The following is a 27,772-nucleotide window of genomic DNA, read 5'->3' as shown; positions in this document are numbered from 1 at the left end:
TGTCCAAGAGGGTCAGTTAGTGGCAAAGACATTGCTACAATCTGCCCTCAACGCAGCTGACACAGTGGCTAGGTCCATCTCCATGATGGTGGTGATGTGACGGGCATCTTGGCTCCATCTGTTAGGCTTCCTGAAGGAGGTAGATTCTACAGTTGAAGACCTCCCTTTTGAGGGCATGAAGCTCTTTGCAGAGAAAACTGATGCCTCCCTTCATACTTTGAAAGTCTCTAGGGCCATTTTCTGTTTACTGGGCATCTACACGCAAGGACAAAAAAGATCAGTTCCCAATCCCAACATAGACTACGCACATCTCAGTACCTGGCTTAACACCACCATGAATAGGAAAGAAAGAAGGGCAAATTTCTCAACTGCAAACCATCTGGCCCATAGTTGTCTTTGTCCCAGACCTCTATGTCCAAACATGTTTTCATGGGTGGGTCGAGGCGCTGTTAGACCAATCCCCTCAAATGATGCAGCCGACCACCGGTTTGGCTACTGACTGGCAGTGTTCTGCAGTGCCCGGCAATGCATAACATCGGACCGATGGGTCCTAGAGATAATTTGAACTAGGTACCCCATGCATTTTACCTCCCTACCACCTCCACAACACCCTTCCCATCTGTCTTCAGGGACCCTTCTCACCATAGGCGCTGACTCTGTGGGTGCTCCGGGACTGGAACACCCATGGCAGCTCCCTGCCCTGCTCCAGCTCACCTCCACCTCCTCCGCATGCCGCATGTCTGCTTTTTCCCCTTCTCTCCCTCCCTCCATCCCTCTCAGTGCCTGTGCTGCAAAACCGCTGTTTTGTGCAGCGGGGGTGGGGGGTGGGGGAGGGGGAACGTGGCGTGCTTGGGGAAGAGGTGGGGCTGAGGCAGGGATTTGAGGAAGGGGTCCAATAGGGGCAGGGAGGGGGCGGAGTTGGAGTGGGGACTTTGGAGAAGGGGTTGGAAGGGGGGTGGGGCGGGGCAGGGAAAGGGTGGGGGCGGGGCCGGGGCAGGGGGGGTGCGAGCACCCACCGGCGCCTGGGAAAGTTGGCGCCTATGCTTCTCACGAGAGTTTACTATGACAAGAGGTAGAGTGTCTCCTCCAGTTAGGACCCATAGAACCACTGCATCAAAATCTAGGTGACAAAATGTTCTACTTTTGTTATTTCCTAATATCCAAAAGGAAAGGAAGTTGGAGACCCATACTGGACCTCAGAGCTCTCAACAAGTTTGTCAAGGCTCAAAAGTTCAAGATGGTCACCTTATCAGAAATCGTTCCAGAATTGGAACAAGGAAACTGGTTTTTGGCTCTCGACCTTCAGGATGCCTTTTTTCATATCTCAATTCTGCTGACTCTCAGGCGATTTCTCAGATTCACTCTGGGACAAGACCACTATCAATACAGAGTGCTGCCCTTCGGCTTATCATTAGCTGCATAAGTATTTTCCAAAGTTCTCTCAGTGGAGTCTGCTCACTTATGCCCCCAAAGGATCATGATTTACCTGTACCTGGATGATTGCCTCCTCAGAGCCCAATCCTTCCAGGAGGCTCAGAGAGTTACCAGAGTTACAATGCACTTGTTTACAGAATTGGGCCTACAGATAAATATCCAGAAGTCAACCCTTTTCCCAGTGCAACACCTGGAATTCATAGGGGCTGACCTCGACTCATTACAGGCCAGGTTCCTCTTCTTGGTCATGCTCATAGAGACTGTTCAAAGCAGCCCGCAAATATCCGCCAGACTCAGCCTCCAACTCTTGGGGCATATGGCAGCAGGCAGAGTGGTGATACTACATGCCAGAGCTTCACATGCAATGCCCTCAGATGGGGTTCAGCTCAGTTTACAGACCAAACAGGGACAGACTGGACAAATCTATCACCACCCACCAGGATCAAAAATTCCTTAGATGGGTGGAAGGACCCAGCCAATATTTGAAAAGGGATCCTCTTGTAAACCACAACATCATCACTCCTCACCACCAACTCATCACATATAGGGTGGGATGTGCATTTAAACAGTCTCATGACACAAGGCAAGTGGTCACCTACAGAATTAGCCCCTTGGGTTTCTATGTTATCTATGGTGTTGTCAGAGGAGTAAGAGAACAGGCCAAATAAGAAGCAGCAGAGAGATCTGGGGTGCTTCAAACATATCTGGGTCCCTTTATGAAGTTGTTTGCTTGGGTCCTTATTTGCAGCAAGAAAGATTCAATATGTGCTGACTTGCTTTCACCCACTCCTACAGACTGTACCATAAACTGGGGATTGTGCACCCAGGGGGATTAAGTATAGAATACGTCTGGGATTTTCAAAGGAGACTAAAGGAGTTGGGCCTGCACTCCCATGGAACGTCGGAACAAGGGCCTTCCTGTGCAGCAGAAGTAACAATGGTGTTCACTGTGTAGCAATCCTTCCCAGACAGGAAGGCACCTGGTACTTTTAGCTCTGTAGGAGGAGTGCAGCCAAGTGATAAAGTGTAGGAAATTAAGCTCAGGATGGATATCCCCTGGCCCCATCTAGAAAGGCAGTATCCATTATTAACATGAAGAGGTGCTGTCACTGTCCAGTAAAATGTAATGGGCAGGTTTCGTGGAGGAGAGCTGGCTTGTGGTACTGGATGCCAGTTCCTTCTCTTGTGACGGCATATGTTATGTAGCTGGAGAGCAGAAAGTGGAAGGCAGAAAGAGGGATCTCCAGGTAGGCCAGAGCCAATGGTGATGCATGAGCAGCCATTGGCAGGCCCTTCAGCTGCATCAGGGGAAGGCTGTATTTACTTTTGGGAGAGGTGGCTCATGCAACTTCCTCTTTTGCTTGCTTCTGAGGCAGCTTCTGTTGTGAGGGCTGTATCTTACAGCCACTGGGAACAGCCAGCCCCTCCCCAGCAAAATGGGAGAATTGTTCAGTTGGTAAGACTTCCTGTTTGTTCAAGTGTGTGTGGGGGCAAGTGGGACAACATTGTTTGAATTCTTTTTGTGTTATAATTCGTTTGCTAAAATGATTGCAAATCAAATCGTCTGGGAACTGAGCTGATTTTAGGTAATGGAAACCAATTTTGATTTAGTCCAGAATGTATAGCAGACAGAAAAGCGTGAGCATAGTTCTCTGCTGCATTTTTAGGTGTGTGGGTATTTTTATTAAAACATTTGGGGAACCTTGTTTTATTGGCAAAAAGCAAAAGGAAATCTGATATCTGCAGCTTTCCTTAGTTCTCCAGCCAATATCCTGACAAGACCTCGTGACCTTTTTTTTATGGCACTATAAAGCAGAACCTCCATGCAGATGGGAGGGAGGAAGTTCCACACTCCAAACTCTCTTAATTTCTTCCCATCTGAGTGGTGAGAGCAGGCTTCCCGACTAGAATCCATGGCCACTGCAGTACTGTCAACCACAAATCATCTCTCTAATCATTGCATGACTCCAGAACGGGGGCTTGAAGCAAAACACCAAATATTGCAGGACTCAGGGCTGGTCTACACTGGGGGAGGGGGGGGAACGATCTAAGATACGCAACTTCAGCTACGTGAATAGTGTAGCTGAAGTCAAAGTACCTTAGATTGAATTACTTACCATCCTCACGGCGCGGGATCGACGTCCGCAGCTCCCCATGTCGACTCCGCTACCACCATTCACGTTGGTGGAGTTCCAGAGTCGACAGGAGCTCGTTCGGGGATTGATATATCGCGTCTAGATGAGACGCAATATATCGATCCCCGAGAAATCGATTGCTACCGGCCGATACGGCCGGTAGTGAAGACGTACCCTCAGAATAAAATCGTGAGAGCTGGCAGCTCCATGCACTACTTGTGTGTGTACTGGAAAGTAAAGGTCAGTCACCCCTGGACTATGCAGAGGCAGCACAGGGGTAGGATTACATGAGGCACTCATGTTTCAACACCAAGTGTTTTTAATAATAGTGTTCATAATTTTTTAAAAAAAGGAATGATTCATATGTGATTAAAATCCATAGAAACAGTGTGGTATGTTGTGGGAGAGGGAGTAAGGGGGAACCCTTATTCTTGCTGTCACTGTGACACAAATGCCGTGAAAATAGGACTTCAGTGGCCTCACTGCTATTTTTTGGAAGTGATTGTGCATCGGTTGTTGGTTTAAATATCACTTGCCAGCAGCAATTTGCCAGCGGCTTGTAACTTTTCCTTTTGCTACTCCTAGTTTCATCAGGAGCTGTAAAAACTCCCAATTAAGCTTTCTGAATAAAATATAAACATTTAAAAGCAGTTCTACTCAAGCACTGTTGAAACAGTGCACGCAGGCGAAAACTGCTGCTGCCTGTTGGTCAGTTGAGAGTTCCTGCTTGGCTCTGTGTGCACGGGTTTGTGGGGAGGGAGGTGGGCAAAGGGAGGATTTAGCTGGATAGTGAGAGCTTCTCCAGCCACCCTTATCAACTGCCACTTCCTTCACTGCCTCTTTCCCTCTTCACTTGCCTGATATGTCATCCTCCTCCTCTTAGTCTTTCCCAGGGATGATTCAATGATTTGAGGCCCCATACAGACCTGTTTTAGTGGGCTAGCTACAGGGCCCAAACCTCTCCATCTCCCCAGATTCCTATTTTCAGACAGGTGGGGAGGGACGGAGGGGCAGGGAAGAGGGGTAGAGTAGGTGATGTGTCCAGAACTGGTGACTATGTATTTGTCCACTTTGGGAGGATGTTAGACTGGTAAATATGAGGAGTGGGAAGCTTGCAACATGCAACCAGACAGAAACACAATAAAATGAAGGCAGCCTGGTTGCCTCGAGACTCTGTTGTAACAGAGTTCTTGTGCTTTGTGTGGAAGGGAGGAATAAGCACGCCTGAGGAAGCTGAACCGAACTTTATTGCACTAAGACAAAATACTCTTTACTGTGGCATCTCCTGATGCCTCCTAGTTTTTTCTGGGCAGGGCTCTCCTTTCCACACAGAGCTGTTCTAAACTTTGATTTGCCCTGAACCCTCTTTGGATTGAGCTTCTCTGACTGGCTAATAGTTTATCCACTAACACAGAAGAGTCTCCTGGGCGTGATGAAAGCCCCATTGCTTCCTGGGGTGGTGCTGATGGCCAGCCTCAGTCAACAGCAACCTCACCCTCCTCCCTGAAGTCCTCTTTGGCACTCTGTCCTCCTGCTTTCCCTCGGAATGAAATGTCCCATTTACCATTGTTTTAAACATGCTTTAGGATAGAAACATCACTGAACTTTACATCTACATCAATGCCAGGACCAAAAGGATAGCGTCACTCTTCCACAGACCTACCCTCTCTGCACAAAGAAACTGATGCTTAACACCGTGGCGCTCTTGAATGGAAGCACTAAACCTCACAATAGCATATTTACCTGTTTAGTTGGGGAAGGCAGCGGGGGGAAGAGCCTCTGACCCCAAAACTCTGGCTTCAGGTGTTATCTTATTGTCTTAATTGGCCCTGCTCCTCTCCCTAGTGAAAGGCACGTTTCCTGTCCACTTATTCCTGCCTTCACTAGTCCCTTCACTTCATATCCTGTTCCTGTCTATTACCCTACCCTCCTCCCACCTTCCATCTCTCTGAACAAGTCCCTCTCCCTCCTCCCCAAACTGTGCTGCCAGTGGGCTGACTATCTGCTCCCACTCTGGAGCACAGTCAGGTGCTGATCGGAATGAAGTCTGTTCAGCATTCTTCAGCTACAAAGCTGGCTCGCTGTGCTGTGCTGGCAGAGACATGTTCCCTCCCTTCCCTCTTCACTTTATGTGCCCATTAAAAGTATCCATGACCAAATCAAAAATCGTGCAGCTGTTTCAATAGCTGCAAAACTGCTTAGAACTGGGATCCTGAGTGCAGAAAAGGAGACCTTTGTGAATTGAACACTCTCTGAACTAAGTTGTTTGTGCAAACCCATGTATAATTAAAGCCTCTCTTGTTAGTGAATGGAGCCATAGTTACATACTCACAATGTATATCTTTGCTTCCAGCTCAAATCTTTTTGGGGACTTTGCCCACGATGTGTATTATCGGGTGCCAGCTATTTTAGTGCATCATCATCATCATCATTCAAATGGTGGAGCACTCTGCTGCATTGTGGGGAATGTTACCTCGAAAATGTTTCTTTATAGAATGCAGTGTAGCCAATCCAGACTTGATCTTGCTAACAAATGGATGTCATGCTTCCTCTAAAGGCAAGGTCCTCTGTCCCCTTGCAAGTGGAATGCCATATAATTCAGATACGCGCCCTTACTCGTAATGTGCCAAGATACAAAATAAACAGCAACTTTCATTCCAAACTCTTCCCTTTCCTCATCCAAAAAGTCAAGTTCCAAAGAAAATGTTTACCCACAATATTTCCCCGAACAATCTGGATAATATTTTAATGGACCATTTACTTAGTTAGTATCTAATTAAATTTTGCATCATGAATAACATATTCAAATTGCTGTAGCATTATGAATAAGGATTCAATAAAAATATACAGGATAAAAGAAATCTGCAAAATAACCGCCATTAAACTAATGAGTAAAAATTCAGCAGCTATAGGAAAATCCACCGGAGAACAAACAAACTGCAAACAACCATATTACCAAACAATATTAGTCAGTTTTCAGCCTGCTCCCTCATGTCTGTAACACAGAAGGGGGAAAAAAAAGAAATACTCAGAGGAAAATATTTTGATGAAAGCAAGGCCAAACACATACATAGAGATATGCAGTAAACACTAGCAGCTGTGTGGCTAATGGTATCAAATAATATCAAATCTTTTAATTAAAAATGAATTAATTGTTCCAAGGTTCTTTCTCTTGACAGAGAACGCTTGCAGTTGTGCAGATTGTAGCTCTTAACACATTTTAAAAATCTGAAGGCGATCTTGAAAATGTAAATAAATAATTTAAAAAAATCACCTGACTTTAGTTTAAAATGTTCTTGTCAAGCTTCACCTGGATCATATAAATACTTGACTAAAGGCTGCTTGTTCTTTATAAGCCTCTCTGACCCAGATCCAGCAATGCACAGGCATAACTTTAAGCTTATGTTGCTCCATTGAAATCAATAAGTCTACTCATGCTTAAATGTTTTGCTACGTAAGGGCCTAGATGGCTACAAGAATGTTGCTCTATCACACAGTCTAGAGTATTGCCCTGCTGCATAATACAGCACTGAAAATATTATCTGTTCTGTATATAACAGTAGTGGAGTAGCCCACTTAGGGGATATTCATGAAACTTTTGCACATTATTTACTGAAGAATTTAAACATAAATGCAGTCAAATAGAAAAGCACTTTTTATTGCCACCTCCTGCTCTTACGTGACTATTTGGCATTGGCTTAACTCGTAGGTAAAATAAGTAAAATTGTGTGATCTCACAAAGATGAACCAGTTCCTAACTTGAAACCCATGAGTAGGCTTATTGACTTCATTGGTACTACTGGTGCTTAAAGTTAAACAAGCAGGTGCAGGATCTTTTCAGGAACAGAATCTTTTATTTCTAATTCCATTAGGTTACCCAGCCTACTTCTACATGACTTGTGTTAGAGTGAAATATAGGGAGACCTGCGATATTCAAGACCTCTTACTAGTGCTTTTTGCTCCAAATGAAGTTGTTTTCATAGAATTCCACTTACTTACATTGACATATGACTTACATTTTTATGGTTTCATTTTTAAACAAAATGTAAGAGATGGGGGCATAGGTGGCCTGGCCTACTGGTTACTTCTGGGCTGGTGTTGCCAAGTCAAAGATTCGCCACAAGACGGTGATTGGTGAGCAGGGGTCAGAATAGTTGAGAGCTAAAATCAGTAGGTAAGAGAGTCAGGGTCAGAGTCAGGCTGGGATTGGAGACCGTGGGTTAGAAGTAGTTATCAGGCTGGAGTCAGGAGGCAAGAGTCATGGTCGCAGTAAGGCTGGGGTCAGACACTGAAGATCGGATAGCAAGGCAAGGTCAGGAGCCACCACAAACCAGACGTCTGCATAGTTGTCCACACAACTTCCCGGGGCACCTTCAAGGGTTAAATCGTGAGCATAGGCCAATCAGAAGGCATCAGAGTGCTGTTGCTCTGGCCCCTTTGGGCAGTGCTTCCCGTGGCACCTAATTTCCACAGTGCTCCTGGGATGTGGCTCTGCATAGCCTCATGGTTGTGATGTGGGAATGTCAGTTGCCCCAGAGTCTGCAGACCCAAGTTCTGGTCCTGCAGATCTTTATACAGGGTTCCGAATAGCCATAGGTTGGTGGCATGAATTTATGCACTTATGCTGTGTGGTGAACCTTGTGTTGCTGAAGATAAGGGCCACTAGTGGTGGATTAATTCTACAATTAAAATGTATATTTTGTACATTTTGTTTTGCATACATAACACTGAGAAATTTTCACTAAAGTATATTGAAAGGTCACTGTGTGGTAGCTTTTTGCTAGCATTCAGGATCCATTTAAAAAGTCAATTTAGTACAAATTAATATCCAGTGACAACCTTACTTAAGTAATACAGCCTATGGACAGTATGATTACTGTATGGTAGATTGGCTTTCCAGTTAGTAGTATTAGATATTTTTTGAAAAATATGATAGCATAAAGAAAGAGACCTTATTTTAAGGCATATGCACAAGAAGGTGGAGTTAAGATTGAGTAGTCATTTGGAATTTGGGTTCTTGATTTCTATTTTAATGCTGTATTAGCACTAGTTATTTTGCCTGGAATTTCTTTGCTTTTAAGTGGTGGTGGTGTGGTGGAGGGGGGGGGGTGAGGAGGGGGTGAGAGCTATTCAGCTAATAAATTCCTTGAGCAAGGGCTTTTTGACTTAACATTTCCTGTATGCAGCCATCTCTAACAAAAAGCTTACCTTGAATTACTGATTGTTAACTTTTGCTATGCCTATGCACATCTGAGGAAAGAACCAGTCACAACTAAACAGCGCTGGACAAGCCAGTGCATAAACTTAGACACTACCAGTGTTTTAAGCTACTGTACTTTAATGGTTTCTGCAGGCCTATGCTTCAACCCTTCTTATGAGTAGCTGCATTGTCGTCAATTGTAGCCAATTAGTTCATTTTATTGTCTATTTATCATTGTATTATGTGATATTATGGTCAATTCATATGCTATTTCATATACAATCAATGTATGCTAAATAGATTTAAATTGTAGGATTATAGAAGGTATAGGATTGATAAGTATTTAGGATTTCTGAGTGCATATGAGGTATGCAAGTAAAGCATCACTGGAATGCAAGGCCTACTGGCTGAGACTAGTAAGATGTTAGCTTAGTCATACTAGGCTAAGAACGCTTGACATGAGCGGTGACCTAGGAATAATCCTGTGCCAGTAAGTTCACAAGGTTACAGCATAAAATGTGCCAATAGGTGATGTTATGGAAAAATGGACTGCAATAGACTGCAATGTGTATTGTCCAAGACCACAAGACACCTGACGGTAATATTTTTGAATGTCTGTCTTGACCACAGCGTACATGTCAAGTGTAAATGCTAATAAGAACAAGAGTAACTATGAACAGCCTATGAAAAATGGGAATATTTGTGGGATGTGGAGGCACAGATAAGGAAAAGAGAGTTGACATCTTCATGCATATGCATAAGATATTAAGTGTAGTCAGAATTACAACATAAAAGAGGGTTCCCTGGTTGGGTAAGAGAGGGAAGATGAAAGGAACAACCCCAAAGGAAAGCCCAGCAGGAGCCATCTGTCTAGCAATGATCATCTATTGAGAGGTCCATCGGACCCTAGAATATCTTTGAGGATGTGAGTATAACTACAGTTATAATTATTGCATACATATTTGTAGGATTTCTATTTTCCTGGGTAATTTTAACATTATTGATTTAATACAACTCATAGTACAGATAAGACTTTATACTTCTGATTGGGTTTGTGGTCATTATCCTTGGACTTCATGTCTTCATAGAGCCTCCAAGTTTGAGAAAAGCACCAGAAGCAATTTCACTCCACTGAGCTTGAGACTGTAGCAACCGGAGCCAAATCCATGGTGGCATAATACATCATTATTAAATTCACTCTAAATCAAATAAAAGGCTAAACAATGTAAGTTCCAAACAAAGGAGAGGTTGAGAGTACTGAGCGTGCATGAAAGGACAAGCTAGAGCAGCATTTTTGGGCTGGCGACGCCTATGGACTTAAAAAAATATTGTGACCCCTCTACTAAGACTTGAAAAAGGTAAGGGGCTGAAGTCGCCTGAGCCCTGCCACCTGAGCCCCACCGCATGGGGCTGGGGCTGAAGCTAGGGCTGCCAGAGCCCCATTGTGTGATATTGGGAGTGGGGCTGGGGCTGAAGCTGATAGCACCTCATTGGGGCTGAAGGCACCCCAGCCTCACCACTGCCCGGTGCTGAAGCATGTTGCTGGGCCCCCTGTGGAATTCCCCCAAACCTGTCCCATGATCCCCAGGTTGAGAAACACTGATGTAAAGTGAAGCGGTGCTGAATCCAGGCTTAGCTCAGACTTACATCTGCATATAGACCCCAATGAATTTCCTACTTGAAAAATACCGGTCATATTACTGTGCCAGCGGAGCCTCTTATTTGAATAGATGCAGAGATAAATGTGCTAAGGTGTGTGCTATGTAAAGAGTTGCCAGAACTAGAAGCTGAACTCCAACAGAGGACCCCAGTCCTGGAATCTGATTGATAGAACTCTGAGGGTCCTGACTGGTTCCGTACTTGTATTTAAACCAAGTACAGGAGCTGGAAGTTATCCATGCAACTGGGTTTCCCACTGCTCCTACTGCCTGAGTCTGATTTCTTGGTAATCTTGACCATTCCTGCTTCCTGACACCAATTCTGATCTGGTATTTGACCTGGCCTGGCTTCCAGCTCCCGTTCCTACCACTAAGTCAGTTCATCCACATCCTGGTCATGACAATAGAGCCACTTATTCTTGGATGTAATAGACGACAGCTTTCTTCATCAAACTGTCACCAAGCCAACAAAACGTGTGTAGTTTTAGACTTGGTTTTAGTAAAGAGAAAGGACATCTTAGAAAAGCTGGTTATAGGAAATAGCCTTGGATTGAGTACTCATGAATTGATTCCATTTAAATTAAATGGAAGGATAATCACAACCAGGTAGTCAACTGTGATTTTTGATTTCAAGAGGGCAGACTTCAGGAAATTGAGGGAATTAGTTAAAGAAGTCAACTGGACTCAAGGACTTAAACACGAAGGAGGCTTGCAATTTCTTCAAATCAGCTGTACAAAAACTAGCTGAAATTTGCATTCCAAGCAAAATGAGAAAAACTGATTGGGAAAGGCTCCAGATCCAGCTGGATGAATAACCACCTCCAAAAGAAGGAAGCAGAGAGCCTATAGGAAATTGAAAAAGGGGTTGATTAGCAAAGAAGGCTACATTGCGGAGGTTAGAAAATGTTGGAATAAAGTGAGAATTGCTAAAGTCAAGCTGAATTAGCTCTTGCCAAGGGAATTAAAATAATGAGGTTTTTTTTAGTTCTATAAATTCAAAGAGAATAAGGAAGAATGATATTGGGCTGCTATGCAGTGTGGATGGGAAGGAGCAGAGGGAGAACTATTAAAGCATAGTGATATTAGGAACTGACTGGGTTCTGTCTGTCCCCTTCACATAGTGCCAGTTTCACTAACATTGCTCTCTAATATCTACACAGCAATGTAAATCTAGGGTTAATGGGTCAGCTGACCTGTGTCAGGGAACCCTGGGCTTGATCATCTACACTGCATTTTAATCCTAGGTTAAGGAATTTCTGACTCATGCTCGAACCTAGGGCCCTGGTGTCCACACTAGTGCACAGGTCCGAGTCAAAGTAACCGTGTTCCAGAGTGTGCAGTGTCCCCAACTCCCAGTGTCCCCAGTACACCTTGGCTGCTTTGCACTGTTCTGGAGATGCAAATCAGCTGTAACCTCCCCTTATATGCCAGTGCATTCTGGATGCTTTGTGCTGCTCCTTTGTATCAGTGAACTTGCCTTTAAAATGTAATGCCATGTGGAGGGGGAAAAAGCAAACAAAAACAACCTCTAATTTCTGCTTAAGTTTAATCAGGGACACCAAACTCCATGATGTATTAATTACAACCATCACATTATTGCATGGTGTCAGCCTAGGGCAAAATTAAAGTTGCTTGGATGCATTAACTGTATATTTCCACACCTTAATGTGCGTGGATTTTTTTTTTTAGTGTAACCTTAGCTCTGAATTTCCTGGATTTATAATATTTGATTTTGGGATGATTACTACATCCCTGTAATTTCTTTACCCTTTTATTACTCATATGTATGCACTACCTTAACTCCATCTTAACATTTGTTTTTTGCCTTTGACTTTCTTTAATACAAAAGGTAAACTGATAACACCATGCACCATTCAGTAGACTCAAAGGTCTGCCCGGACTCAGAACACAAAACCCAGCCTCCATAATAACAATACTCATCAACAAACCCTGACATCGATCAAATGCCTGAGAAAAAATGTGAACTTTGCAGTTTGCCCTACGGACTAACAGATCTGGGGCTCTGGTAATTAAAGAGGATTAGGGAACAAACTTTTATCTTGGCTTTTGGTTTTTCTGTAACTCAAAAATAATCAAATGGATCCCAAAACTGTATTAAAAATATCTTGGGGGTGCTTACATACAACCCACTGGCATCAGCAGGTATCAAATTTGGGAGCTTCAGCACCTGTGTGACTTCAGCTGATGCAAAGCTTATTTATGGAGAGAGTAACCAGCTAGATGATTGCTGGGTCTGGCCACTAGAGGGAGATATGGTCAATCACACTAGGTAGTTTATTGCACAGGTATTGTGTAACCAAGGGTAATTGCCATGCACCTGCAAAATGTGGGGCTTGGGGAATGTGTCTCTATTTTTGTTGGGTGCATGATGCCAAATGGAAAGATGCGGAGTTTGCTTTCATTGAGATTCTTTTCTATATTATTTTTTGGTTTGGAAGATGACTAAATGTAGACATCCAAGTTCAAAGTATTTGCCCTTTTTGACATGATAAAGGCCACCTTGGAAGGTCACTGTCCTTTGCTTAATCCTTATATCAGGGATGGGCAACTGGTGGCCCAGAGTGTATATCTGGCCCACCAGATAACTTGACTTGGCTCGCTACAGCTTGGGATAGGTAATCTGGCAGCACCAAGACCAGGAAGTGTGAGGGGTGGAGCAGGGATGTGGTGGGCAGAGGGCCGCACCTGCACGCAGATGCTTGTTGACTTGACATGGTGAAAGCAAATGGGCTGGAGCAAGAAGCCAGGCCCAGCCCTGTGGGAAGAATCCGCTGCTGCAGTGTGAATGTGGGGTGGGCTCACTCCCCAACTACACCACCCGGTAGGACCTCTATCCCCACTACCCCAGGGGGCAAGACTATACAGTCCTCCACACCCTGCACAGCACACCCCCTTGGAGCAGGACCTGACACCTCCCCATATCACACCCACCAGCCCTCCAAAAGTTTTAGTGGATTTTGTGGCTCTCTTGTACCTTAAAATTGCCCAACCTTGCCCGAGGCCATTCTGTGCTTCATACTATTGAGGGGAGCCCTTTCTTGTGACCAGAAGACAGGATTGATACTCCACAGATACACTGGATCCAATGTAGTCAGTCAGCTGGTAGAGAACATGTAGAAGTTCTGATGCCATCAGCTATAGCCTGGCAGCACTGGTTCCTATAATAGATTTGGGTGTCTTCCTGAAAACCAAGAGGCCTATGTTTTTTTTTTCTCACAACCTAAAGGCCAGTACTGTGGCTTGGGGAGGAAATAACCCGTGATCATTAAGACAAGTCTGAGCCCAGCTTTCAAGCCTCTTATATTTTTGAAAGGAAAAGAAAAGAAGACATACTGTTTATTTAGAAACTGAGATTCTTCTTTACATTTGTAGGTCTCTGAATTTAAGGGGTGGGGGGGGGGGCTGGCTGTAAGATTTGCAGACCTGTGAAAGCTGGCTCTGTGCTGAAGGCCTTTGCAGAGAAGAGAATGGTACCTTAGGAGAGAGAACCTAAACATCTGTCTCTCCCCTCCCGTCGCTGCTGCAGCCAAGCATGCACTGATAAATTCAAATTACAGTAGACGATCAGCAGTGAGCCACTAATGGGATAACTTACATCTCCCTTCATTCACCGTATGCAGCTGACGTTGAAGCAAGTGATGAGACAATGCAGCCAAAACCAAAACAAAACAAAAACCCACCACCACCCAAAGCAAAACCCTGAAACCACACACCTAGGAAAAGCAGGGTAGAAAGGGCTAAATTAAATAAAAGTTAAATCAAGGCTGAGAAACAGACATCACGCCTCTACTGCACATACCAAAATCTCCTCTATATTGTCTGGATTTTTGAAAGCACTAGAATGGCATGTTAACTTTAATGCAACATTGTTTCGACGCTGTTCATTTTCATAGTTAGTCACATCACAGAAAAGCTAAGGGGGTGTCAATCACACGTGGTGCATTTGCCTGGGAAAGAGCTCCCTTCACAGTTACATCTGTCAGCATGCACTCCTTATTTATTATATTTTTAGTAAGGCATGCTATCTTGTTCATGTGTGAGAAACTGTAATGCATCTTTCACATTTAAAGTGCCCTCTGAAGCTTTCTGCTTCACAACCTCCTACCTACTTTCACTGTTACCACTAAATTTTTAATACGTCTTGAGCATCTCTGAAAGAATTGCAAATTCCAGATAGAACATGATTAATTTAACACTGTCGTCTCCTACAATATAGTGTACAGCCGTCCATCCTTCTGCAGCAGTGCTACATCTTATCTCGGCTCTTAGTGAAAAAGTAAATTAAGGCAAAGGCTCAAGTCGGTCATGTGTGCTCCTTTTAAAATTAATTTTTACTGACAGTCACAGAGTCAAAAGCATGTACTTGCATTATGAAAGGCAGAACAGAGATTAAAATGTGTATTTTTGTTATTCCAGGAAAGAGACTCTGTTGTTGCTCCTTCTACATTAGTCAGTTTCCCCAAGGAATCCACATTCTTCATTATTTGGGCGAGTAAAAGTCAAAACACAGGTCTCTTTTTCCACTTGCTAAAGAATTCTGCTTCTTACTTTGTTTAGCTCTTTACACATCTCCCCTGTGTTTTCAGTAGCAATGTTTTCTCTTCGGGGGGAGGAAAAGGAGGAAGAGAAGTGGTACATTTTCCATATTATGGGCCTGATTCGCCAATATATTACATCGTTTTTGCCAGTGCAACTTGGTCAGAAAGCCGGTGCAAAGCAGGGTAGACTCAGTTCCTGTAAGCCCTTGTTCACCACTCTACAAAGCAGAACTGCCTATGTTGGCCATATTCTAGACTGGCCAGTTTCAGCTAAGGCTGTTGAAATAGGCCAACAATCCTGAATTCAGAGACTGATTCAGAAGCAGTTTGCTCATCTATGATGTGGGATGTTTTGTATGGTGCATTATGGTTTTCTGTAACAAAGACCAACAGTAGATTGTAGTCTGACCTTTTTTCATGGTGACAAGAATAAGGGTAACCCTTTGTGATATATTTGGAGAGTAAGTATCCCGTCTCTTTCAGGATGCCACAATAAAAGCAAGTTCCCTTCAGTATATTTTTGAATGTTGAGTGTGATGTGCTATCAAGCAAATTCCTAATGGTACAAACATCAAACCAAGTGGTTGGAGAAATGAGCAGACAGGCAATTTTCTTATGGATCTATCACAAATTCAGGGTAACTGTACCTTTTAGCCTCTCCATGATGAGGTCTAAGTATGCCCATTGAGGTCTTAGGCATCTAGCCTTCACCTCTCTGTGGGCAAGGACCCATGTCCCTTCTCTCTTAAGATTGGGGTTTTAGGCTGCAGTCCTCTGCAGTTCAATGTGATAGCCTCAGCAAGCCAGTTTGTTCATGGGCCAGCACCTACGCTTTGCTTTCTCTCTCAGGACAATGACAAATGATTTACCAGTGACCACCCAGCTCTTTCTCAGCAGATGATATCTATTTAGGATAAAAAGCATACAGTGAAAACACATAAAAAGGCAATAAAAGGATCTACACTTTTACTTAACATACCCATCAGCCTTATGGGACCCTGGCAAGCCAACATACTTCCAGCCCTTCAGCAAGGGTTGCCCTCACCCCCTTAAACCAAAGGTTATGTCATTTTGCTGCATCAGAAAGAAGGCCCTGAATCTGTTTTAAACTCAGCATTTGGGGGCATAAAATTGTTTTTGTCTTGACTCTCCTCTGGGCTGCCTTAATTCAGTATGTGTGAACCACCATCTCTCTGGTGCTGTTGTTAAGCCCAGGAACTGTAGTAGTCACCGCCCAGGGTGCCATATGAACACCCGTTCTCACTTTCAGGTGACATTGTAAACAAGAAGTGTCCAGCGTTATCTCCTGCAAATGTAAACAGACTTGTTTGTCTTAGTGATTGGCTGAACAAGAAGTAGGACTGAGTGGACTTTCTAGGCTCTAAAGTTTTACATTGTTTTATTTTTGAATGCAGTTTTTTTGTACATAATTCTACATTTGTAAGTTCAACTTTCATGATAAAGAGATTGCACTACAGGACTTGTATTAGGTGAATTGAAATATACTATTTATTTTGTTTTTTACAATGCAAATATTTGTAATAAAAATAAATATAAAGTGAGCACTGTACACGTTACCTGTGTTGTAATTGAAATACAAATATTTGAAAATTTAGAAAACATCCAAAATATTTAAATAAATGATTTTCTATTATTGTTTAACAGCACGATTAATCACAATTAATTTTTAATGGCTTGACAGCTCTAATTGCAAGGATTCCAAGAAGACTGGTCTTGAAGAAGTTTCTTGAGGAAAGGAGGCTTGGAAGGTTCTTGGTGCACATAATGGCAAGGAGGCTATTTAAGGCATCTTAGGCAGCTAAATAAGGCACAAAGGTGAGACTAGGAGAAGAAGGAAAGTGCAGTAATAAAGGCCAGTTTTGGGGGGGATGCTCTATATAAAGAGATTGCTTAGTTAGAAGTGGCCACTAAGAAAATAGAGCAGAGACCTTTATCTCTGTACCTTCTGTTATCTTGAGTGGGAACTCCACACACAGAAGCCATGCAGGATTGGGCCCCAAAAGAAGAAATAACTTGTGTCCAATAAAAATATTTTGCAAAGATTTCAGTGTGTAGATATGGGTGTTGCCAAACTCAAATGGGGATTCATACACCAGTAGAAAGTGGCATGTTGCTCCTGGGGTGTGGAAAATGAAAAACACTGAGGCTAAGACAGACAAACTTTGCAAAGGAAGTGAGACACTTTAACCAGTGATCCTTGGGAATTCTCCAAATGACAATTGCTTGTCAAGGGGTAAGGTCTTGTGGCACAAATGACTGCTTTGGTTGCAAAGATAACTCCCTGAATGACCGATCTAGAATTTTAATAACTTCAAGTCACAAAAGCATGAAATTAGATTTGACTGGAAAATGCTGGTTGGTTTTCATGAGGAATTTTGATCTTTTTTCTTTTATTCAAAATTTCCTGCAAAAGTTCTTTCTTTGTTTTTTCTATGAAAAACCAAATCTGAGAACTGGGGGGCGGGGGGAAGTTCTTGGGCCAAAGTGGAGTCATTTTTTTTATCATCTAGTTTAGAAGTATTTGAGACATGAGCTTTTAAAGTGCAATGATATTAACGTACTATAATGTATTATATATGTATTATAATCTGTCATGTTGTACCAGGTATGATATTATTTAGTGCTTTGAAAACATGAGGCCAGATTCTTAGCTCCATGGAATTTCATGGAGCAACTTTGATTTACATCACCCCTGTGAGGGAGGTGATATTATTCTAATTTTAAAGATGAAGAAGCTGAGGGTGAGAGGTTAAGTGACTTGCCCAAAGCCATAGAGTGTTGGTATTATGGAATTTAGGACAGCTGACTTTCAGTCTTCTGGTTTGACCACTAGACACAAAGGTAAGATTTTCAAAAACACTTAAGTCTCATACTGCACATAGCAACCTAAAAGCTTGTCTACATGGGAGGAAATTGACATACAAAACTATGTTGGAATAATTATTCTGGTATAGCTATGCCAGTATAATCCCCCCATGTGGACTCTATTCCAAAATAAAAGTAACATTATTCTGGTACTAATTACAATGGAATAATGTCACTTTTATTCTGGATAAGTATGTCCACATCAGGAGTTACACCAGCCTATATATAGTGTTATAATTACTGTACTATAGCTTTGCACATCACTTTCCTCGTGTAAACAAGCCCTGAATCTCATTGAGCTTTAGGATCCTAAGTCATTTAGGCACTTGTGAAAATTTTAACCCATATCTCTTAAACTCAGTATAGAGAGTTATGTGCACTAAGCCATATATAAAAAAGTTGTAATTCTATCAGAGTTTGTGATAAAGAAAATGGGAGAAAAAGAAAAACTCCACTGGGGTTTAAGTATCTCTCAGCTGAACTTTCAAAAGAATGAAAAAAATAAATTAAAATAAACTGCTGCCACAAGCAAGCACAATAGAAATTTCTGCCAGGGTACCAAATTCATCTTTAAATGGCTTTCTATAACCCCCTGTCTCTATCCCTATTCTTCTCTCATGGTAAACAGCTATATAAGAGGAAATATTGCTGGGTTACCCACTGATTTTTGTTTCTCTGTCCCATAAAGAAAATGTTCTAAATGACAAATTGTCTAGAGTGAATTAAGAGTCGTATTTGCACATTTTCCTTCGTGGGGTTCATATTGTTTCTTTGGGAATAAGCTATCCGTTTTTAACACTCCCTTTCCCTTATTCTCCAAGCACTGCATCACTTGCTTTCACACTTTCTCCTGTTTTATCTTTGCAAGAGAGAGGGGATAAGTTAATTTTGCTCCAGGGATAGAGATGTGTAGGAAGCAACATTTCCAAACTTCTAGTTAGGGGCTGGGGAAACTAAGGGATCCTCTTTGTCCCAGGATTAAAGGACTGAACAATGTCTGCAGGTTTCTGGCTTACTATATCTTGTACCTAAAGTCTATCATTGAAAATATTGGCACCAAATATATTGCTTTTAAGATCTTGAGACACTGGAACATTTCCGCCCCCCACACACACCTGAATCCATATGCAGATCTTCTACTGTCCAGGTGGAAGGGATCTCAAGTGCAAATGGTACCTACATTTATTGGGGGAAGTTCTACGGCCTGTGTTATACAGGAGGCCAGACTAGATGATCACAATAGTCCCTTCTAGCCTCGGAATCAATTAATCTAAATTACCTCTTGGGTACCATATACCTTACTCCTTGGAGAGAGCTATTGTGACATGTTCCATGTAGCTAGGCACAAAGGCAATGAGGAGATGGTGCAGAGGCAGAGAGACTCTTAGTAGATTTTGCTGGTGTCCATCAGCTCCCCTGAGCCCTGTGGGCTAATCCCCTTCCTGTTCCCACCACCTGAGAGAACAATCTGGTAGGAATTTTGCAAGATCAACTTTGGGAGTTTCCTGTTCCCCGGTTGGGCCTCTCCATGTTAGGGACCAATCTGGTTCATTTCTTCCTCTTCAGTATTTATTTTTGCTGCATTATGTCATCGGTGTCTATAGGCTGAAAATCAGAGATGGGCCTGAACCAAACACTTGGGTCTAAACCCTCCTGAACTTTGCAATTTCTGAATCCTAGATCCACATCTGGGGCTCGTACCCATCTCTGTGAGGTCAGGCACCCATGGAGAATCAGGTTGTGCCACTGAGACATAGATATGCATTGTGGGTGCATTGAAGAATTGCTTGTGATGGATTCTGCCCTAGGCATAATATCGCTTAATATGCAGGCAAATGTGCATGGTGCAATACCCATTAGAAAGGTATGCAGCATGCACCTTCCTCTGTGGCTGACTTCACCTGGATGGTGCAGGAAGGGCAGTGGGGCCATGGCATCACCACCTCCTCCCTTCCCCCCCCACTTTCTTTGTTGGCTAGTATCTGGGGCGGGGTTGTAAGAAGGAGAAATCCTTACCCCTTGTGCCATGTTCTGCCCATCCCTGGGTGCACCTTCACAAGGACCAGCCACATCCTGGTCCAAAATGTCAAGCATGGGTATTAAGGATAAGTGATCAAGATACCCACAGCTTATCTGGAATGGCAGAGAGGGACTTGTTTGGTTGCATTCATATCACTACAACAGTGACACTCACATGAGGTACCTTCCTCCCAATCTGGCTAAAGTATTTCAAAAATTAATATGGAGATGATATTGCTTGGCTCATATTTTAAAAATGAATCTGTAGGTAATAGCTTTCAGCTTGCCACTGAGGGAATGCAGGAATCCTGAGTGGATAAGAGAGGAAACTCAAACCATAAAAGTAGGAACTGTGCCAGGAGATGGTGCCGTCTCTGGAAATGAATCCATTATTGCTGAAGCAGCCGCCGATAGCCCTCATCTCATTACAACTAACAAAATGCTAAGTAAAGTATCAGCCAATGATTGTGATGACATTTCCAGTCTGCCCTGTGGTTGAGGGATAGTGTGTGCCCTTAGGCACCATCATTAGAAAGTGGCGGTAGATGTCAAGCTGCAGCCAGAGGCCCCAGGACAAATGGGGGCTGACATCACCAGAGTTCCTTCTGGGCAGCATGGGCTAGCATGGCAGCTATGCCACCTTTTGAAAGGGTGCAAAGTCTCCCTGCTGCATGAGCTCAGCTGGTGGGTAATTACTGTTGTTTGTGTTACAGGAGTGTCTAGAGGTCTCATTGTGCTAGGCTCTATATGAGTGTCATGCAAATCAGTCCCTGTCTTGAAGAGCTTACTATCTCTAGGCTAAGAAGAAAGCAACTGGTGGGTGAACCAATGGATAGATGTGGGAAAGGGTGAGGTAGCAGTGTTTTCACATAAACTAGCTGCACAATGTAGCTTGCCACCTGCCTAGATGTGATAAACTGGCATTGTTCTGTAGGAATCACCGCGGGCTGAGTCTTACTAAGGGAGCTGAAGAATGATAAGGTGGTGGCTTTGCAGACTTTGATGGGGAGTCTTCTATTTCTAAGGGTGGTGGTGGCACTCCTTTGACTCCAGTGGTAGAACCAATGCTTTTGGTACTGAAGTTCCTGCATTTAAACCTGCTGGTGATCCATGGAGGGGGCCATTACCGTTATATTTAATAACTGGTGCTTATATTAATATTTATAACACTTGGTTTGTGCTACTGAAAGTGTTGTTTGATGTCTCAAAGGTCATTAAAATTTGTTGTAATTGCTCCATAAAAATAATGAAAAAACCCAGGGCAGGGATGGTCTCTTTTCTGTGTTGGTGCAGCACCCAGCACGATGAGGTCCCAAACTCTACCGAGGCCTTTGAGCGCTATCATAATACAGAGTTTTCCTACAAATAACAACGTAGATGATGACATAACTGAATATTACTACAGTACATTCATCTCCCTTTTCCTTTAGAAAGAAGGAAGACTGAAACAGAGGGGTCTATGAGCACTAAGCACTGTGCTTGCGGGTTCAGTTCTGCCCCTCCTTCTGAAGGGTCTGCAAAGCCAGAGATTCCTTTTGGCCATTGATCACTAAAGAAGTTGCCTGGTGCTGTTTTAGCAGGTGAGTTCCCTGAGCCAAACTCACTGCTGGTGTAAATGGGTTCAACTCCATTGACTTCAGTGGAATTGTTCACTTATGCCAGCAGTAAATTAGGCCTCTTGTGTCCTATCCGAGGAATCTTCCAGCGGGTAATTACCCAATGATCATCTGGTAATTGCTTGTTGGTAAAGGCATTTCTTCATAGGATCTCAAAATATGGAAATAGGATAACATTTGTGGCAACAGTGCAATTTGATATCTAAATCCCTACATTTTTAAATCATTCATGAAATATTATATATTATAGATTTATTTTTTAAACCTTAGGCCTGGTCTACACTAGGAGGTTATGTCGAATTTAGCAGCTTTAAATCGAATTAACCCTGCACCTGTCCACACAACGAAACTATTTAGTTCGACATACAGGTCTCTTTAGTTCAATTTCTGTACTCCTCCCCGACAAGGGGAGTAGCGCTAAATTCGAGATGGCCATGTCGAATTAGGCTAGGTGTGGATGGAATTCGACACTAATAGCTCCGGGAGCTATCCCACAGTGCACCACTCTGTTGACGCTCTAGACAGCAGTCCGAGCTCGGATGCTCTGACCAGCCACACAGGAAATGCCCCGGGAAAATTTGAATTCCTTTTCCTGTCTGGCCAGTTTGAATCTCATTTCCTGTTTGGACATCGTGGCGAGCTCAGCAGCACTGGCAGCGATGCAGAGCTCTCCAGCAGAGGTGTCCATGCAATCTCAGAATAGAACAAGGGCCCCAGCATGGACTGACCAGGAAGTCTTGGATCTGATCGGTGTGTGGGGCGATGAGTCTGTGCTTTCAGAGCTGTGCTCCAAAAAATGGAATGCAAAGACCTACGAGAAGGTCTCCAAAGCCATGACAGACAGAGGATACAGCCGGGATGCAATGCAGTGTCGCGTGAAAATCAAGGACCTGAGACAAGGCTACCAAAAGATCAAAGCAGCAAACGGACGCTCCGGATCCCAGCCCCAGACATGCCGCTTCTATGAGGCACTGCATTCCATTCGAGGTGCGGCCGCCACCACTACCCCACCACTGACCGTGGACTCTGACGATGGGATAGTGTCGACGGCCGGTTTCTCGGAGATGTTCGTGGACGGGGAAGATGAGGAAGCAGATGAGGAGGACGAGGCAGTCGACAGCGCTTACAACGCTGATTTCCCTGACAGCCAGGATCTCTTCATCACCCTCACTGAGATCCCCTACCAACCCTCCCCAGCCATTAACCCGGACCCTGAATCAGGGGAAGGATCAGTCGGTATGTGCTTTAAACATGTAAACATTTATTTTTAACAGAGCAGGAATATTAACTATGTGAAAAGAAGGTCAATATATATGGGGATAGAACAGAAATCCTCTTGGCAGATTTCCACGAAGCTCTCCTGGAGGTAATCGAAAAGCCTCCACAGGAGGTTCCTGGGGAGAGCGGCCTTATTGGGTCCTCCGTGGTAGGACACTTTCTGCGCCAGGCTATCAGCAGGTACTCTGGGAGCATTGCCTCGATGAGCATGGCGGCATAGGCCCCTGGTTTGTGCTGGCTTTCACGCAGCATGCGGTCTCTATCTCTGTCAGTGATCCTCCTCAGAGTGATCTCGCTCAGGGCGTCCTGCTTTGAATTAGGGGAATGTTAGTATTGGGAATGCTTGACTGTTCCTTTACATAACAATAAGCGTCGGTTTACAGCCACGAAAGAAAAGGACACGGGACGAGATGTTCTCTGAACTTATGGGCTGCTCCCAAGCTGAGGTGGCACAGCAGACCCAGTGGATGGAGAACATGTCTCAGTACCAGCGCTCACACAGCGAACGGGAGGACAGGTGGCGGCAGGAAGACCAGCAGGCGACTCAAACGCTGCTTGGACTAATGAGGGAGCAAACGGACACACTCCGGCACCTTGTGGATGTTCTGCAGGACCGCAGGCAGGAGGACAGAGCCCCACTGCAGTGTATCTCTAACCGCCCTCCCCCACCACAAAGTCCCATACCCCCCTCACCCAAAGTAACAAGAAGGAGAGGCGCCAGGGGCCGTGAAAACTGTCACTCCACCCCTGCAGAGTGCTCAATTAACAAAAAGCTCTCATTCCCTAAATTTTGAGAAGTCCTTTCCTTCCTGCCTCACCCAAGCCCCCATCCCAGTTTCATCCCCTAACTGTCTAGGTGATAATAAAAAAGACTTTTCTGTTAATTACTGTTTCTGACATGTTCTTTTAGAGGAGACTGTGTTTCAAGGGGGGAAGGGGGTTGGTAATTGGACAGGTCAGTCACCTTTACCAGGGTACAGACACGGGGGCAGGTTTAGCAGCAGGTCACACACACAGTGCAGTCACTAGGCACCCTGGTCAGTCTGGGAGGTGGATTTCATGTTCTGTGTGTGTGGGGGGGGGCTATGTGACTTTGTGGCGGGGGAGGGTGGTTAGAGATCTTATGCAGCGGTCCTTCTCTGGACCACTGAGCCACGCAGCAGCTGATCTGTAACCGTCCTCCCCCGCCACAAAGTCACATAGCCCCCACACACAGAGTCCTGAGAAGGAGGGGTGGCAGGCTCCATTGAAACAACCAGTCTGCCAACGTGCACCGCTCTAGGAGCAGGAGCCTGTCATTCCTTGAGTTTAGAAGCGGTCCTTGCAGCACTACACACCCTACCCACCACAGTCTGCGTCCCAGTTTTAACCCTTTACCGCGAAATCAGTACTAAAGAAAACAGTGTTAATTAACAAAGTTCTATGTATTTTATTTTTAAACGTATGTTGGAAGGGGGGGAACGGGGTGAACGGGGTATGTAACTGCAGAGGATAGTCAACATTAATTGGGTAAAGAAATGGGGGCAGGTTCAGCTTCTCTGTAAACAAACTTAATAGTCACAGGTTACCCTGCTCACTGAGGAACCTAGCTTTCAAAGCCTCCCGGATGCACAGCGCTTCCCGCTGGGCTCTTCTAATCACACGGCTGTCTGGCTGGGCGTAATCAGCAGCCAGGCTATGTGCCTCAACCTCCCATCCCGCCATAAAGGTCTCCCCCTTGCTCTCACAGAGATTGTGGAGCACACAGCAAGCTGCAATAACAATGGGGATATTGGTTTCGCTGAGATCAGAGCGAGTCAGTAAGCTTCTCCATCCCCCCTTGAGACGTCCAAAAGCACACTCCACCACCATTCTGCACTTGCTCAGCCGGTAGTTGAAGAGTTCTTTGTCACTGTCCAGGGCACCTGTATAGAGCTTCATGAGTCAGGGCGTTAGCGGGTAGGCTGGGTCCTCGAGGATCACTGTAGGCATCTCCACATCCCCAACAGTTATTTTGTGGTCCGGGAAGAAAGTACCTTCTTGCAGGCGTCTAAACAGACCAGAGTTCCTGAAAACACGCGCGTCATGAACCTTGCCCGGCCACCTGACGTAGATGTTGGTAAAACGTCCCCTATGGTCCACCAGTGCTTGCAGCACCATTGAAAAGTAGCCCTTTCGGTTAATATACTGGCTGGCCTGGTGGTCCGGTCCCAGGATAGGGATGTGAGTTCCATCTATAGCCCCACCGCAGTTTGGGAATCCCATCGCGGCGAAGCCATCTATGATGACCTGAACGTTTCCCAGGGTCACTACCTTTGAGAGCAGTAGCTCAACGATTGTGTTGGCAACTTGCATCACAGCAACCCCTACGGTAGATTTGCCCATGCCAAAGTGGTTCGCTACTGATCGGTAGCTGTCTGGCGTTGCAAGTTTCCAGAGGGCTATGGCCACTCGCTTCTGCACAGTCAGGGCTGCTCGCATCCGGGTGTCCTTGCGCTTCAGGGCAGGGGACAGCAAGTCACACAGTTCAAGGAAAGTGCCCTTACGCATGCGAAAGTTTCGCAGCCACTGTGATTCATCCCAGACCTGCAGCCCTATGCGGTCCCACCAGTCTGTGCTTATTTCCCGGGCCCAGAATCGCCGTTCCACAGCATGAACATGATCCATTGCCACCATGATGTCCACGGCTCGGGGTCCCATGCTTTGTGAGAGGTCTGTGCCACTCTCACACTTGATGTCCTCACCGTGCTGCCGGAGCCTCCTCGCCCGATTTCTCAGCATCTGACTGTGAAAAAGGTGGACGATAAGGTGCGAGGAGTTGACAACGGCCTTAACTGCAGCGATGATCGCAGCGGGCTCCATGCTCGCAGTGCTGTGGCGTCAGCGCTGTCACTGACCAGAAAAGTGCGCGAACAGATTTCCTGCTGGCGCTTTCATGGAGGGAGGGCGGGAGTGATGGTTGAATGATGACAGTCGACACATATTTTCCCCCAGCAGGCATTGGGGGCTCGACCCAGAATTCCAATGGGCAGCAGGGACTGCGGGAACTGTGGGATAGCTGCCCACAGTGCACCGCTTCCAATGTCGACGGTTGCCCCGTTAGTGTGGACTCACAAAGTCGAATTACTGTCCTTAGTGTGGATACACACGTTTGACTTTGTAAGGTCGGTTCCACAAATTCGAGTTAAGTAAAATCGAACTACTCTGGTAGTGTAGACATACGCTTAGAGATTGAATTGGTAGCTCTTCAGATGGCTGTAGATTTTCAGGATGGGACAGATTTAGCTGTTTAAAAATAAAATACCAAGTACCTTTCCACAAGGAAATGTTCTGCATTTGGAAGAGAACTCTGTGTCCTGGACTGTTTGCTTTAGTTCTTCCTTTGGGAAGATTGACTTTGAAAACGCCCCTTGGTGTCGGTCATGTCTAGTGTTTGAGGGAAGCAGTACTGTGTGTAAAAGATCCTTTTCTGTGGTGGTAGGCCTCAGGCTGCATTAATATAATAGTTTAGGAGCTAAATCTTCCAGGAATTGTTACAAGTTAATTTGTATTGCTCAGAGCAAGAAGAGCCGGGAGAGGCAGGTGCATACTTAATACCTATCTGGGTGAGAGCTGATCCAGTTGTGACAGACATTAGAAAAGAACTACTGCATTAGACTGAGCTCATCACTAACACACAAGGCTAGATTCACACAGAGATTTAGGTGCCTACCTGCCTCATTAGATACTTAAGTCCAAAATCTAGATCTTCAAAACTCCTCCATTCAGCGGCTGCCTAATCCTGCAATTCCTAAAAGTCCTCAGTGCTTGAATTTCTGTCAGTGGGCATATGCACAGCTGTATAAATCCTGATCCCTGGCACCTAACTCTCACTGCAGAGGGATCTTCAAGTTAGGTGTCCTGCGGGCCCTAATCCAGTAGGCATGCTCAGAGCACAACTACAGGATCAAGCCTCACATAAAATACAACCAGAGGAGGTGGTGGTGCTGCTGCGTCCCTGGTAACCTTTATGCCCCGTGGTTAGAACACTCACTCAGGATGTGTGTGTGACGCTGGCAGACCAGATGCCAGCTCATGCCTAGGCCCATAAACCTCACTGAACACTGAAAAATGCGTGGCTAGAAACCAGTGTGGCTCACCTGTCTGTTAGAACTGTTAATGTAGGTATTAGATTTTAATCCATGTATTATATTTTAGGTTGTTATTTGTAAAATAGATATTAGATTTTAATTCTTTTTTTCCATTCAGCACATTTCTTTATAATCTCCGCATGATTGTTGGGTTATGCCCTAAAACGTAAAGATTTCTATAACCATAAGAACATAACTGCTATAATGGGTCACACCAATAGTCCATCTAGCATAGTATCCTGTCTCTGACAGTAGCCAGTAGCAGCGCTTCAGGGGCAGTGAACAAAACAGGGAAATTGGCATGATCCACCCGTGTCTTCTCCTCTTAGCTACTGATAATCAGAGGTTTAGGGTCACCCCGAACATGGGGTTGCATCCCTCACTATCTTGGCTAATAGCTATTGATGGACCTATTCTCCATGAACTCATCTAGTTCTTTTTTGAACCCATTTATATTTTTGTCCCATGTCAATGAGTTCTACAAGTTAATTGTGCATTATGTGAAAAAACTACCTGCTGCTGGGTGACCAGTGGTTTTGTGGGACCAGTGGGAAAGGATAAATAACACTTCTCTATTTACTTTTTCCATCCCTCTCATGACTTTGTAGACTTCTATCATATCCCACCATAATCATCTCTTTGCTAAGCTGAACCACCTGAATCTTTTTTAGTCCCTGCATGTATAGAAGAGACTAAAAAAGGGGGAGGGATAGCTCAGTGGTTTGAGCATTGGCCTGCTAAACCCAGGGTTGTGAGTTCAATCCTTGAGGGGGCCACTTAGGGATCTGGGGCAAAATCAGTACTTGGTCCTGCTAGTGAAGGCAGGGGGCTGGACTCAATGACCTTTCAAGGTCCTTTCCAGTTCTAGGAGATTGGTA

The 27,772-nt window shown here is 44.5% G+C and overlaps 1 long non-coding RNA gene across 1 annotated transcript; it reads right to left on the bottom strand.

The window, feature by feature from the left end:
• On the bottom strand, window positions 1–26,722 carry LOC120395157. The gene is made up of 3 exons (XR_005592498.1): window positions 26,477–26,722; window positions 15,634–15,890; window positions 1–255 (listed from the first exon to the last, which is right to left on the bottom strand). It is a non-coding gene; the product is annotated as an uncharacterized LOC120395157 (long non-coding RNA).
• Window positions 26,723–27,772: the final 1,050 nt, after the last annotated feature.

This window comes from Mauremys reevesii, linkage group 1 (genome assembly GCF_016161935.1).
Source record: "Mauremys reevesii isolate NIE-2019 linkage group 1, ASM1616193v1, whole genome shotgun sequence".
In the NCBI taxonomy this organism is placed as follows: Eukaryota; Metazoa; Chordata; order Testudines; family Geoemydidae; genus Mauremys; species Mauremys reevesii.
The sequence above is the reverse complement of the archived record's forward strand: the minus strand, read 5'-3'. Positions and strand labels throughout refer to the sequence as shown.